Consider the following 13,893-nt stretch of genomic DNA (forward strand, 5'->3'; position numbering starts at 1 on the left):
GTGTTCCCCTGTGTAATTTCCTGAACTTGCATAGGACGTCAGGCGCCCAGAGCAAAGGAATTCTATATCGCAAAGCAATTATTTGCTTTGTTCATGTGGGCCTTATTCAGAGGCAAATGGAGCTCTCCTGAAACATGTCCTTTCTCAAGCCTAAGACAACACAGATAGCTGTTTCGTGAGCTTTAGGATAAACATCTATGTAAGTAAGAAAAGCACAAGCCCTAGCCAAAATAAACATACCAAATTTGCTGTGATTAGCAGAGATTGGAGGGGTTGGGAGTGAGTACTTATGGTAGGAGAAATAATTTAAACCATTACTGGGTTAAAAAGATGGAAAATAGTATCAGGTAGGGACAATAATGCAAAGTGGGTGCCACAGAAGAACACAAGCAGAGTCTGGAAGCCAGTACTACTGTTATGAAAAAAAGAAAGATTTGGAGATAAGAAGCGAGGAAATCTCGTAGTGCTACATTTCTTTCAAATGGAGAGTTTGATTTTGGTTTGTTTTCCATAAACTGAGTTTAATGGCTGTGACCCAAGGCTCACTCAAGTGTTATGTGAGAAAGCAAGCTCAGGCCAACAGTGAGCAAGGACAACAGGACAGGCAATCAAGAATATTTTATGGCTCAGCTGAAGCCAAACCTTTGCAAGTAGAATCTTGAAAAATAAAATTCACACATAGCTATTATTGGAACCGAAAACTGGTAAGGTTGATGAAGACCCACACAAACACAATAAACAGAGAAACATATTTCAGTTCTCTCGGTTTGTCAGCATTCAGTAGCGCTGACAAGAGCAATATTCCCCAGCTATATGGCCCCTGTAGTTCTGCAAGTGATCCCCAGCACTGTACTGTGTGACAGCAGAGGGTATGTTTGCTTTTGGGTCACACTGTGATGCAAAACGATGACAAAGCCTGACAGATTTTTTGCTACCAGCAAAGGTGATACAGTGTTGTCTCAACGGAGGCAGAGGATGATGCAGCTTTGCATGAGCTGCCTTTTCATCCTCCCTCCAGTTTTTAATTCATCATCAAATCAACAAAGTACATTCTGTTAAAAGTTAATGATTTTGTTCTGACAGAGTTTTAAACTGACCTACTTCAGAATTTTGTAAGTTCATCATGTGCAGCCTCATCATTTCTATATTCATGTTGTCTGAGAATGTTTTACCTTTGTTGATTTTTTTTTTCTAAACAGAAGGGTCTTACTCCATAGAAGAACCCAAACCTTAAAAAGATCCCTGTCCTGCTTTCTTCCTTCTTCTCAGCACTTAGAAAGTTATTTACTAGTACCTGGCACTCAGAAAGGACATTTTTCCTTTCTTCTATCACCTTTAATCTCTCCTCCTTTTCCTCATTATTACCTCTTCTCTCTCTCCTAACAAGGATACAAAGCAGAATATCTGTTCTCTCTTGCAATGTTCTCGTATCAGTGAGTAACAGAAGATACTCACCTCCTTACTTTTCACCGTGCAGAAAAGACAGGCAGACCACCTCTTCTCTTATCTGTAAATTTTGCAGTTAGAAAAGATCTAGCCACATTGCTATTGATAGCTATATTCCTCAGCCTCTCTGTGGAATCCAAGCTTTACAAAGGTTGTGAAACTGCCGACTAACTGTGTCTCAGGGATGTGTCTGGGCTGTACCTGAGGGCTGTCCCCAGCTCCTGCGTTGTACGATGGCAAGAAAGAAAATTGCAAAGGTCAGCCCGTTGTCAAACCCCTGTCTTCCTTTAATGATGGGAAAAGGATAGAATAGGTGAACTCCTGGAATTTCATTAATTTCTTAGCACTCTAGGATTTTTTAGTCTCACTAATAAATGTATTTATCAATTCAGAAAATTAACACTTTGGTCCTTTGTTGTGTTTGAATCTCAATGCAGATTATTTTACCCATAGCTGTAGTCCTGTTACTTGCCACTTGGATGCAGACATAGTAGCCAATACAAGATAAAGGACATAGAGAGATATCTCAATACATAAGAAAGCAAATTCTTTGCTCATTTGCAAATATACAGTTCCAATTACTTCAAGAGATACGGCCAGTGTACCCAGAGGGAGCATCTGTCCTAGTAAGTGAAAGGAATGCCAATGACAAAGGCTACTGTGATTACTCCCCAACAGAGACCATGGCGGTTCCCATACTTATGAAGTACAATATGTATATTTTTATTAATGAACAAGAAAATAGTTAGTAAAAAGAAAATGAGGTATTTGGGAAGCAAGATCCTTAGTGGGGGTTGAGATTCTGATGGAAGCAGGGGAAATAATGCATGAGATACAATTTCTTGCTTTAAATATTTGTAAAGACCAACACATCCCAAAGCAGCCTTTCAGCACCTGAAAAAAACCCATGAACAGGAGTCCTAATTGTCCCAAGATTGTAAGGCATCCTTTTATTATTGCACACAGCGAACTTGGAAATGAAAGACACTGAAACCAATGCAAATGAAATAGCTACTGCCAGGAAAGGATGAGAACTTTGACAGAGCAGCTGAAGATATATAGCAGCTACTACCTGGAAAGGCCTGCCATTAGCAATCGTCGAAGAAGAAATGAGAGAAAGTACCTCTGAAAGCAGTTCCTTCTGTTAAACTGGTGTTTGCAGGATCCTGTCTATATCCTTTCTCACCTGAGATCAGGTACCTCTCCAATGTCCAGGTCTGTTTCTTCCTCATCTATGTCATTCTTTGGATAGTCTGAGCACAGGGAATTCCAGCTCCTAAAGATCAAAAGTGAAAAAGCAATTAGACCAAATGCATCCTCAGTATCAACTACAATTTCAGGTGGGTTCTCTGTCTTTTAGACTAGGATTATTCGAAGTGTTCTACTCAATCCCTAGAAAAGCAGAACTTTTTAAGGCCCTAGAGGCTTCCTGCCAAGCTCACTAGAAATGTATACAGACTTCCCTTAAACATCCCAAGGGAGGAAGTTTTCTGAGGGCTTACACTTCTCTCTCAGGTTGTGTACTTTCCCAGGTCATCCCATGAAGACCATAGCATGCGGAAGTGAACAGAGATAATCAGATGTTTTTCATAAGCAACATCCCCTTGCAACAGACAAAAGTTCATGCTACTCAAGTTCCAAACTGGACACTGCACTTGAAAACTGATGTAGGAAATATTTTAAATGAAACTTCAAGAACTAAGGGAAACAGGTCAAAAAAAGGCAAAATCAACCCAAAGTAGCTTCAGGTAAGAATAATGCAGGACTCATAATTCAACTCTATTTTCTTTTCTCCATCCTTCTACCATCATATTTTTTCTCCTTTCTGATCCACTGGATCCACTTCTCTTTCCCTTCTGCCTATTCTACTGCATTAAGCAGAGATGTAGTGATTATGCAATGAGATTTTTCTTCAGTTGCTAAGTGGCATGATTAAATTGTGTGTATGAATAGAAGAAAAATTCTCCTGATGGAACTAAAAAGTCAAGCACGGGTAGTCAGCTGCTGATGCCCAATGCACATCCAGTCGCTTGGGCATGCTGATGGGGAAAAGCCATGGTTGAGGTGCGCTGTCATCCCACCCAGTTACAAGCAGGATTTTAGCTAACGACGGGGACACAAGCATTCACATCTTCTGTCATCGTTGCTTAGCAGAAAAAAATTATTCCTCTTGGGCTGTCCAGACGTTTCAGTTTCTCTTAGGATCCAGTTTAAGAAAAAAATTGAAAGAAACTGATTATTCCACTGTGGACAGGAATATGGAGGAGGTCACCATATGCGTAGGATAAATATCCTCCTGTTGCAAATTTGTATCAGTCAGTCACCATCATCTGGTCTCTGGGATAAAAAGTCTCAGATACTGTGCACTCAGACACCAGAATTGCCCATCTCATTTACAGCGCTTACTGCTGTTCAGCAGGATCAGCCACGAAGTATAAGGTGATTTCTTCTTCAGCCAATTGCCCTTTCCTTTCTTTTGTTTTTCTTTTTTTTCCTTTGCTATTGAAACTTTGCCTCCTCCCTTTCCCCAGTGTTAAAGGTAAAAAAAAACTGAAGTGACAATGACAGAGTAGTGGAATTGCAAAAGAACGTCGTGCTCATGTTCGGAAATTTGATTGCTCTGCAGAACTTTCAGCAGATCCTCTCCAATATTGCTTTTATACTTGCCTTTCACTGATTACGTTATACAGTATCAAAAAGACATAGCAGACACACATCTGAATCTAGTGCCAATGTACTGGACAAAAGTTGCTCTGACCCAAGGGAGAGAAAAAGGAGTGGGTAAAAAAGAGAAATGAGAAAAAGAGAGAGGAGCACAGGGAAAAAAAGAAAGACCAAGCAATAGCTGAAAAGAAAAAATCCTTTCTTGTTGCTCTACGTGGATTATCTTGTTTCTTTCTCGCACTCAAGTTCCCCCCTGTCCTCTCCCCCACGTAGTGGGATAAACTGGTCTGCAGTATTGTGCATAACAGCGGCTTTAAACTGAAACTGAGTCCAAACCTGACTTTTCGATTTTTAGACCTCTCGAACAGAATGGGCAGGAGGTAAGAGCATTCCTGAGGAAGCAACGCTTCTCTGGCAGAGCTGCTGCAGCAGCAAAGCTATTAATAAATGTTTGCAATCTTTTAATCGTTCTGCTAAATTGCCATCGTGTTCTTGCAAACCCCATAGTGTGTCAGTGCGGCTGCCTCCTCCCGCCTGCCTCCCCGTGTTCACGCATGTGAGTGAGGGGGAACATCAGGAACATGCTCAGATCTGAGGGCTGCTGCAGCGTTAGAAGGAAAATGATTTTGACAGGTGACTCTTTAAATCTTCCCCATTCCAAAGAAAGCTGCCCTGTTAGTTACATCTATAAACCATACTTTCAGCTAGTTTTCCTTCTCCAGCAGATCCTGCCTGCTCAGTCCAGACACTGAACTTTCCTTCATTGAAGTACTACATCTGATCTGTCATGGCTTGGGACCCTCCACCCGAGAGGCCACCTCTCTCGCGATGTGATAGCACTGTAGTCACGATCAGCTAGCAGTCACTCTGGCTTAAACAATGATATTCTCAGCAACAAAACATTTTTGTCTGCTTTATCTGACCCACCATGGAGTTCATAGTCATCAGGATAAAACGCAAACACACATTGCTTTTCAGATTCTTTCTGCAGGGTCAGTTAGTCAGAATATAAGTGGACTGGAAAGCTGTGATCCTATTTATGGCAAGAGATAACATTTCAGAACGAAAAGGATTAATACTTTTAAATAAATTGTCTATTTGCCTCTTCATGTGCCTAAAGCGTGTCCATTATTGTCCAAACTAGGATATAACAGACAAAGCCACCTTCTAACGTCATGGTGGAGATCAGCTTAATCCTTTGCCTGTTCCCGCCCCCCGCTCAAACTCCCATCTTCGTCCTAATAATAATAGCATTTGAAATTATCATGGTTTAAAAAAAGATGTCAGCTTATATAATATTCTTATTGCTTATTAATGATTTCAGAAGGGAGAGCAAGTCACCTTGCATTCTGGGAATTATGCAAACTAAGGCTGAGCCATACCTTGCTGGGCTCCACCAGTTTCTTAGTCGGAAGCCTGATGCACGAGGATTACCATGTAATAACAGATGTTAAGGCCTTTAGTGAATGACAGGCCTGCCGCACATACTCGAACAAGAAGACATGACAGGCATCACATTTCACAGTGATTAGCCTTGGGCACTTTTCAGAGGCAGAAGACTCGAGGCGAAGTGACTTTAACCGCCCTGCAAGTGTGATAATCCCCAGGACGGCACAGCCTGAAGAGTTTGATTGCTGTTCGGCAGGGAAGCTTATGAATAATAATAAAGAAAACATCAGACTGGATACCGGTGACACGGTTACACAGCACTGACAGCCAGAAAGACAGCCTGCTTCAGTATGAAGTCCTTAAGTCCATTACTTAATCAAAAGTTACTTATACCCTGTCCTCTAAACATCACCTCCTCTATAAAGCTATACTGTGTGAAAGACACTAAAGAACTGAACTTGAGATGTAGTACGTGTCCTGCAATTTTCTATGTTTGTCACTGCGGTATCTTTCTGTCGGAGGATCTGGGGTTGAGTAGGAGGGAACATGAATGGGAGCGGGAGCTCTGTATCCACGTTCTAAACTGCTGCAGTTTTATTGAAAAATGAGTTTCAATATAAGGTGACACCATCTGTCTCTGACACCAAGAGACTATTAAAAGACTAATGGAGCTGCTTGCCCCCACGCTTAGAGAGGAACACCTGCACCCTGCAAGTCCCCAAAATAAAAGAGCTCCGTATGTATAATTTAAGTAAATTAATTAAATAAAATTATTTTTAAATTATTTTGTTAATGTCTGTGATCTGACTCACAGATGTTGATCTTGCAATACTGGGTAATATTATAATAATAGAGAAATAATAGAGAGTATATATGCTTTTTCAAGCAATAGGTTTAGCTATGTAGCAATATACATAAAAATATTGAGAGCTGAAGCTGAATGTATGTTTTAGGGGAATCTAATAAACACTAAAAATCATAATCTTATGCTTTTTTAAAATCCTAAGTCTAACAAAAAAGAGCTTCATAATTATTGCTTAAATAGCTGTCCCTCTGTGTGCCACAAAGATGAGGGAGTTTGGTTTTGGACAAGTGGCTTAGGTGGGGACAGGAATGAAGAGGTAGAACAAGTTAAAAGAATCAAACCATCTCCTGGAGACAAACCATCACATGTAGAAGATTTCCAATATCAGCATAGAATCACAGAATCATAGAATGCTTTGGGTTGGAAGGGACCTTTAGAGGCCATCTAGCCCAACCCCCCTGCAGGAGCAGGGACATCTTCCACCAGATCAGATTGCTGAGATCCCTGTCCAACCTGGCCTTGAACGTTTCCAGGGATGGGGCCTCCACTACTTCTCTGGGCAACCCGTTCCAGTGCTTCACCACCCTCATTGTAAAAAATTTCTTCCTTATATTTAATCTAAATCTCCCCTCTCTTAGTTTAAAACCATTACTCCTTGTCCTGTAACAACAGGCCCTGCTAAAAAGCCTGTCCCCATCTTTCTTATAAGCCCCCTTCAGATACTGTAAGGCTGCTCTAAAGACTGCCCAGAGCCTTCTCCTCTCCAGGCTGAATAGCCCCAGCTCTCCCAGCCTTTCCTCCCAGCAGAGGGGTTCCAGCTCTCGGATCATTGCTGGGGCCTCCTCTGGCCCCACTCCAACAACTCCAGGTCTGTCCTGTGCTGAGGGCTCCAGAGCTGGACGCAGGACTCCTGGGGGGTCTCACCAATGCGGGGCAGAGGGGCGGAATCCCCTCCTTTGCCCTGTGCCCACGCTGCTGGGGATGCAGCCCAGGATGTGTTGGGCTCATGTCCAGCTTTTCATCCCCCAGCACCCCCAAGTCCTTCTCGGTGGGGCTGCTCTCAATCCCTTCATCCCTCAGCCTGCATTGATAGCAGGGGTTGCCCCGACCCAGGTGCAGGACTTTGTATATTTAGAAATAAATGGGGATGTCATGCAGACAGTGCTGGACATGAAGTTATGATGCTGGCAGTACCATGTCCTCTGCTAGCCCTGCCATTTCACCAGCAGTGCCCCACCCTTTCACCTACCCTGAGAAGTCCTTTAGGTGCTCATTAAGGTATCAACAAAGGACGAGCCATGCTGTGCAAAAACCCTGGCTCCTGTGACACTACGGGATGAAACTTTGCTACCTCTACACATCCTACGCAAAGATAAACACCCCCTCCCCCCCCAACCACACACTGAACTGGCTCCAGCATAGTTTCTTGACCCATAAGCAGGTACTAGTTTTAAGCTACGCACAGTCCAAAACACCAATTCTTGATGTGTCTCATGTTCTGTCTCTACACCATCTTGTACCTTGCTGGCTGGAAGAGAGGTACTTGGCTTGGCACGGAGACACAGGCAGCCCGGGGTGCTGACATGCAACAGGCATATGCTGAAATGTGGGGAAAAGTGAGCTCCTTTCGGAAAGATGGAAAATGAAACCAGATGCCACCAGTACTGAGAGAGAGAAGAAACCAGATCTGATCCTTTAGATGACTTGATGGAAGGTGCTCATGTTCAGAGGCAGTAGGACCAAATTCATCTCTAATTAAGTAACTAATGTTACAGCAGGATAAACATGATCTTTTAAGCATCACAGGTATGAAACGGGGACAGAGAAGGTCACATAGCAACAACTGCTTGAGTTCCAGCATGAGCACTATGGAATTTTACTGAGGGACATGCCCTGGGTCAATTGTCCCCAAGTCATCTCACTGTGGCAGATGCCATCGAGCACTGCAAGAAGGCTGCTATGTGCATCACCAGGAGCTTTAGCTTGGGAGCAACCAGCAGCAAGCAGAAACCCTCTCAAATGCCAGCTCAAACCCCCATGCCCTCAGGGCAACTGATGGAATCAGCCCAGCAAATACAGCAACCTATATTTTAGTTTGCTTCTGCCTTCATGGTGCATATAGTTAGAAAAAGTGACAAATATTTACAGTCTCTTTGACTCAGATGCAAGCACATCTTCAGAAAAAAAAATAAAATTGAACAAAATAAAGGAAAAAACGCCAGCAAGATTCCCAAAATAGGCCAGATGCTTCCACAGCTTTTTGTCTTTGAGCTGTGACAACCATTGCCCCTGGAGATCTGTTTGCACATATTGGTCTTTGTGAGAACCCCCAGGCAGCACCACAGAAACAGAGTCGCTGTCGATTCTCTCCACCCCAGTCCGCACCCATACACCGCACCCTGCTCTGCTTTTGAGGGGCTTTCACTCCCTGTGCTGGGCAGTGGGATGCTGCAGCTAAAATTGGATCTAGGCAAGAACAGGCAGGTGGGGAGGTCTCTGTCGGAACGGGTCACGAAAGAGTTGAGACCCGTGTGCCCCAGCTAGTCAGTGACTGACATACTCTTTGCACGGAGCTGACACCAGCACAAGCCAAGACCCTGAAGCTGCCAAAGGGAGCCCCAGCCGTACCCCACCGAGCAGCTCCACTGCAGCCCCGCTCCTCCCCTGCAAGCGTTGCTGCTGCCCTGCCGGAGCCAGGCAGCAGGCACGGATTGCACGAGGTTGCTCCAGGACGCCTGTCCTCTTGCCTCGGCGCCACGGCTTCCGAGTGATGGATGCACTGGAAAATGTTTTTCGTTGCCTCCCTCATTAGGGAGACAAGTGCTCTGCCGAAGACATCTCTGATCCTATGCTGCTCCAGGCTACTGGAGCTAAACATAAAGCCACGTAGAAAAAGGACTGTTCAGCATATGGCAACATATGCAAATAGGTCTTACTGTAAAATAGGACCCTGGCCTAACCAGCACGTGGGAATTCAGGGGAAAGAAAAAGCAGAGAGCAAACAGCTGCAAGACAAGCCACACTAGACACATCGCTTTCGTTTCAGAGTAGCCTCTACACCAATTCATATGTGAAGAAGGTGGCTCAGGGTAGGCTATGTTTATGCCGTAAGAGCTTCTATTATTTCAATTATTAGATTATTTAAGTAAACAATAACTCGCTCATTTATTTGTAGCACTCTTGAAGTAGAAAAATATGATTATCCTCATTTTGCCAATGTGAAACTGAGGTCCGGAGAGTGTAAGGGCCAGACTTTCACACTCATTTATTTGTAGCACTCCTTGAAGTAGAAAAATGTGATTATCCTCATTTTGCCAATGTGAAACTGAGGTCCGGAGAGTGTAAGGGCCAGACTTTCACGTGTTTGAAGGTGCCCAACTCCCACTGAAATCAAAGGAAGCTACGCTCCTAAATATTTTGAGGATTTTTAATTAACAACAGAAATTGACAGGGCAGTTAGGAATTTCAGGTCTCAGGCTAACCAATCTACTAATCTTATACAACTGAAAGTGCTCTGCTCTTGTAAAAATCAGAAAATCTTTTTCTTTTTCACCTTAATTCAAATATCTCAGCACAGTCTCCGCTCTTTGTCAGACAACTCCACTGTGCTGACCCACAGGTGATGCACTGGTTACTAGAGTGCCATGGGCTGTTTCTTCTTTTTTTCCACAAGCTTCCTTCCCAGATAGGCACACTCAAGAGGGTTTGTTTCGTTGTTTTTGTCGTTATTGTTATTTGTTTGTTTCTAACACTTTCCCTTCAGTGTACCTGTGGTTGCTCCACAGGTTTCTGGAACTTTACTGAGGAAAAGTCCTGCAGCATCATCAATGACAACCAGCCCTACAAATTGCATCTTCTGTTTAAGGGCCGTTCAGCCCAGAACAAACCAGGAGTCCTGTCTCACCAGCATGCGCTGAGATCTGTTCTCTCAGAAAATACTGGTCCCAAGTGCAGGCTGGAAAGTGGGTAAGGCTCTCTGAGGCCGTTCTTCAGTTTATGGCAGTCGTTGCCATAACATTATGGAATATTGTACGCTTCCTCATAGGCAGCAACAAGTTAAAACCCCACTAATGCTATCGATTCTTTGTGAAGGAGCAATTTTTCAATTACACATAATTAATAGTAATTACCCTTTATCTTCAGAGACCAGAACAAAGAATAATTAATCCATCTTAACACCCCCATTAAGGAGGTATTAAATATGGGGGTTTTACATGGCAGATTGCATAGTAACTTATGTGGCCTACTGTTCAGTCTGTGTTCCCTAACGCAGAAAGGAAAGAGGAAAGAGAAAAGAGAATCCTAACTATCTGAATTAATATTCTAGGTTTTGCCTTAATTTAATTAACTGGTTTAGAAACAGCTATTTGCTTCTTGCAGCAGCTTGCTGCAAATTAAAAGTGTGCTGCCTACAGGCCTCTCACCTACAGAAGCAACTTTACTATATTTGACAATTAACAACATTCGAGTGGACATTTTACTAATTTTTAACATGTATCTACGAGTAAAGTATTTGCAATTATTCCCATTGCAGAGTGAAGCTTGGAAGTTTAGGGCTACCTTCTCACTTGGCACAACACCTTTTTGCACTGCTCTTCTCACACTGTTTTTTGCTGCACAGGAAGGGAAGACTCACGATTCTGTGTTCCTTCTAGACAGCAGTGCCAGATTCATAGGCACTTCTGCCCTTTATCAGATCTTAACATCTGGCTTCAGTCTTCCAAAATGGCTTCCAATTTTCCATATCTTAATGGAAGCTCACCTTACAACACATGGGATGTCTCTCTGAGCACGCATTGACTATTAACCTGAACTGAAATTTCCTGTTCTTGACTATTAAAAAAACCAAAGAAACTCGAATTTACTATTTTGATCTTAAGTGAGTAGTCCAAGATCACACTGCAAGCCATTGAAAGAGGCAGAAACAGAATTTGCTTCAAGCACGTGGTTTTGCAAGACAAATATTCCAAGTGGCAGGATGACAGCAAAGATGAGGGCACGCGTGGCAGCTCTGGCAGACAGACCAGCAGTCTCTGGCCCGTGACAGCTTGGGTGCCCAGAAAGCTTATGGTTAGCAATTACATGTTAAGGTGATCAAAAAGGACAGCTTTTACTCCTACGTATACTGATCTGAGGGATCCTGAGCTCAAAAGTGGTGAGTAAAGAGATCTAGAAAAGGGGGGAGTAAAAAGGAAGGGACAGACTGTACAAGGAGGATGCCCCAAATGCAAAATAAAAGCATCTGTATGAAAGGCTGCAGGCCAACACGCTTAGAGAGTAAACTCTTCTGTTTCAGTGACCTTGTGAAGATAAACTGAACAAAAAGCTTCAGGCAACATCAGACAGAGGATTTAAGAAGCAGCTTTAATTTTAGTCAGATTGTTTTGTATTTTTGACTGTGGGGTTATCTGGGGATGCAATGTGCATACAGTGGAACAAAATGTAGTTGTCACCCCCAACTCTGATATCGCACCTGATGGCAAACTCAGCTCCACGCTTCCAGGGGGAAGCAAATATCATGACTTTGGCTACGCAGGGAAGATCAAATTGTGGTATCACAAGGACGGAGTACCAGTGCATCCTAATTTTACTCCAGAATGTAATTACTTGGCTACCTTATGCATGAGCAACATAACAGACCTATACTCCAACACCATATGCACTCATGCTCGATGCCCAAGTGGAGATCAGAGACAAGTGGTGTTCCTCAGGGGTTGGCACTGGGACCGGCGCTGTTTAACATCTCTGTCAGAGATAGCAGGATTGAGTGCGCCCTCACCAAGTTTGCCAATGACACCAAGCCATGTGGGGTGGTCAACACGCTGCAGGGAAGGGACGCCATCCACAGGGACCTTGACAGGCTGGAGAGGCGGGTGTGTGCGAACCTCATCAAGTTCAACAAGGCCAAGTGCAAGGTCCTACATGTGGGTTGGGGCAATCCCAAGCACAAATACAGGCTGGGTGCAGAATGGAGCCCTGAGGGGAAGGACTGGGGGGTGCTGGTTGATGAGAAGCTCAGCATGACCCAGCAGTGTGTGCTGGCAGCCCAGAAGGCCAACCCTACCCTGGGCTGCATCCCCAGCAGTGTGGGCACAGGGCAAGGGAGGGGATTCTGCCCCTCTGCTCCACTCTGGTGAGACCCCTCCTGGGAGTCGTGCATCCAGCTCTGGAGCCCTCAGCACAGGACAGACCTGGAGTTGTTGGAGTGGGGCCAGAGGAGGCCCCAGCAATGATCCGAGAGCTGGAACCCCTCTGCTGGGAGGACAGGCTGAGGGAGCTGGGGCTGTTCAGCCTGGGGAAGAGAAGGCTCTGGGCAGACTTTAGAGCAGCCTTACAGTATCTGAAGGGGGCTTATAAGAAAGATGGGGACAGGCTTTTTAGCAGGGCCTGTTGTGACAGGACAAGGAGTAATGGTTTTAAACTAAAAGAGGGGAGATTTAGATTAAATATAAGGAAGAAATTTTTTACAATGAGGGTGGTGAAGCACTGGAATGGGTTGCCCAGAGAAGCAGTGGAGGCCCCATCCCTGGAAACGTTCAAGGCCAGGTTGGACGGGGCTTTGAGCAGCCTGGTCTGGTGGGAGGTGTCCCTGCCCCTGGCAAGGGGGTTGGAACTGGATGGTCTATAAAGTCCCTTCCAACCCAAACCATTCTGTGATTCTATGATAATATGCTGGTTGTCTCTAGTCGTTATGACTTTGCCCTGTATCTCCAGAGTGACAGCAATTTACTATGATCAAATTGTTTAATCCCCCTGTACCTCAGGTTCCTCATCTATAAAATAAAAACATTCTTCCTAAAAAGAAAGCAAGGATTCACTGATATATGTTTTTTCATTGAACACGTTTGCTGGTAATTTTAATCATAGCAGATACATACAAACTCTTAAGAGCTGGCTGCATACAATAAAACATATGCATTAATGACGATGTCCATCGCATCTTATTAGCACAATTAATTCTACACAATACAAATGCAATCTAACCCACAATCTGGAGATTATGAATGCCACATAAATACAAAAGGAAGGTCTAGATCTTCAAGCCTGTAGTAAAATATCAAATCATGAACTAAAATGGTAATAAACCCAACCTGGACTGACTGGGAATAACATCTCCACATGCACACTACCACACATAACAAGCTGGGAAAACGAGACCTTGGTGCTCCTCCTGCACCTCCCCAGCATCACCACTTTATTGGACAATCGTTGATGAACACTTAAGGTGATACAGAATCTTCCAAAGTTCTCAAACTGCTTTACAAATTGTCTCTAACGTGTACAGGCAGTGCTTGTTATTTCCCCCTGTCCTCGTATACTCTGTCCTCCATAAGTTCTATTTGATAAGCTATCCTAAGACCATGTTCTCGGTCCAAGTCTGCAGGAAAGACATCCATCCTCTCTCTTGGCAGGTCTGTTGACCCGCTCTTCAATTTAAATAGCGTTGTCTGAATTTTTGTCTCCCAGATCTTTTCTTAGGAGACAGTTCTTTCCCACCTTGACTGTATAACTCACCGTCACTTGCGACAGTGTTTTGAATCACTGACGCTGGAATCAATACAGCAAAGCTGGCAGAGGATGGGAGGAGG

At 43.9% G+C, this 13,893-nt stretch overlaps 1 protein-coding gene across 1 annotated transcript in view; it reads right to left on the bottom strand.

Moving 5' to 3' along the window:
* Positions 1-2,722, bottom strand: part of CABP1 (calcium binding protein 1) — a 45,003-nt gene extending 42,281 nt beyond the window's left edge. The window contains exon 1 of the mRNA XM_009936727.2: positions 2,633-2,722. The gene's annotated coding sequence lies outside the window, so the exon portion shown is untranslated. The remainder of the gene's footprint in view (positions 1-2,632) is intronic.
* Positions 2,723-13,893: the final 11,171 nt, after the last annotated feature.

This window comes from Opisthocomus hoazin, chromosome 13 (genome assembly GCF_030867145.1).
Source record: "Opisthocomus hoazin isolate bOpiHoa1 chromosome 13, bOpiHoa1.hap1, whole genome shotgun sequence".
In the NCBI taxonomy this organism is placed as follows: domain Eukaryota; kingdom Metazoa; phylum Chordata; class Aves; order Opisthocomiformes; family Opisthocomidae; genus Opisthocomus; species Opisthocomus hoazin.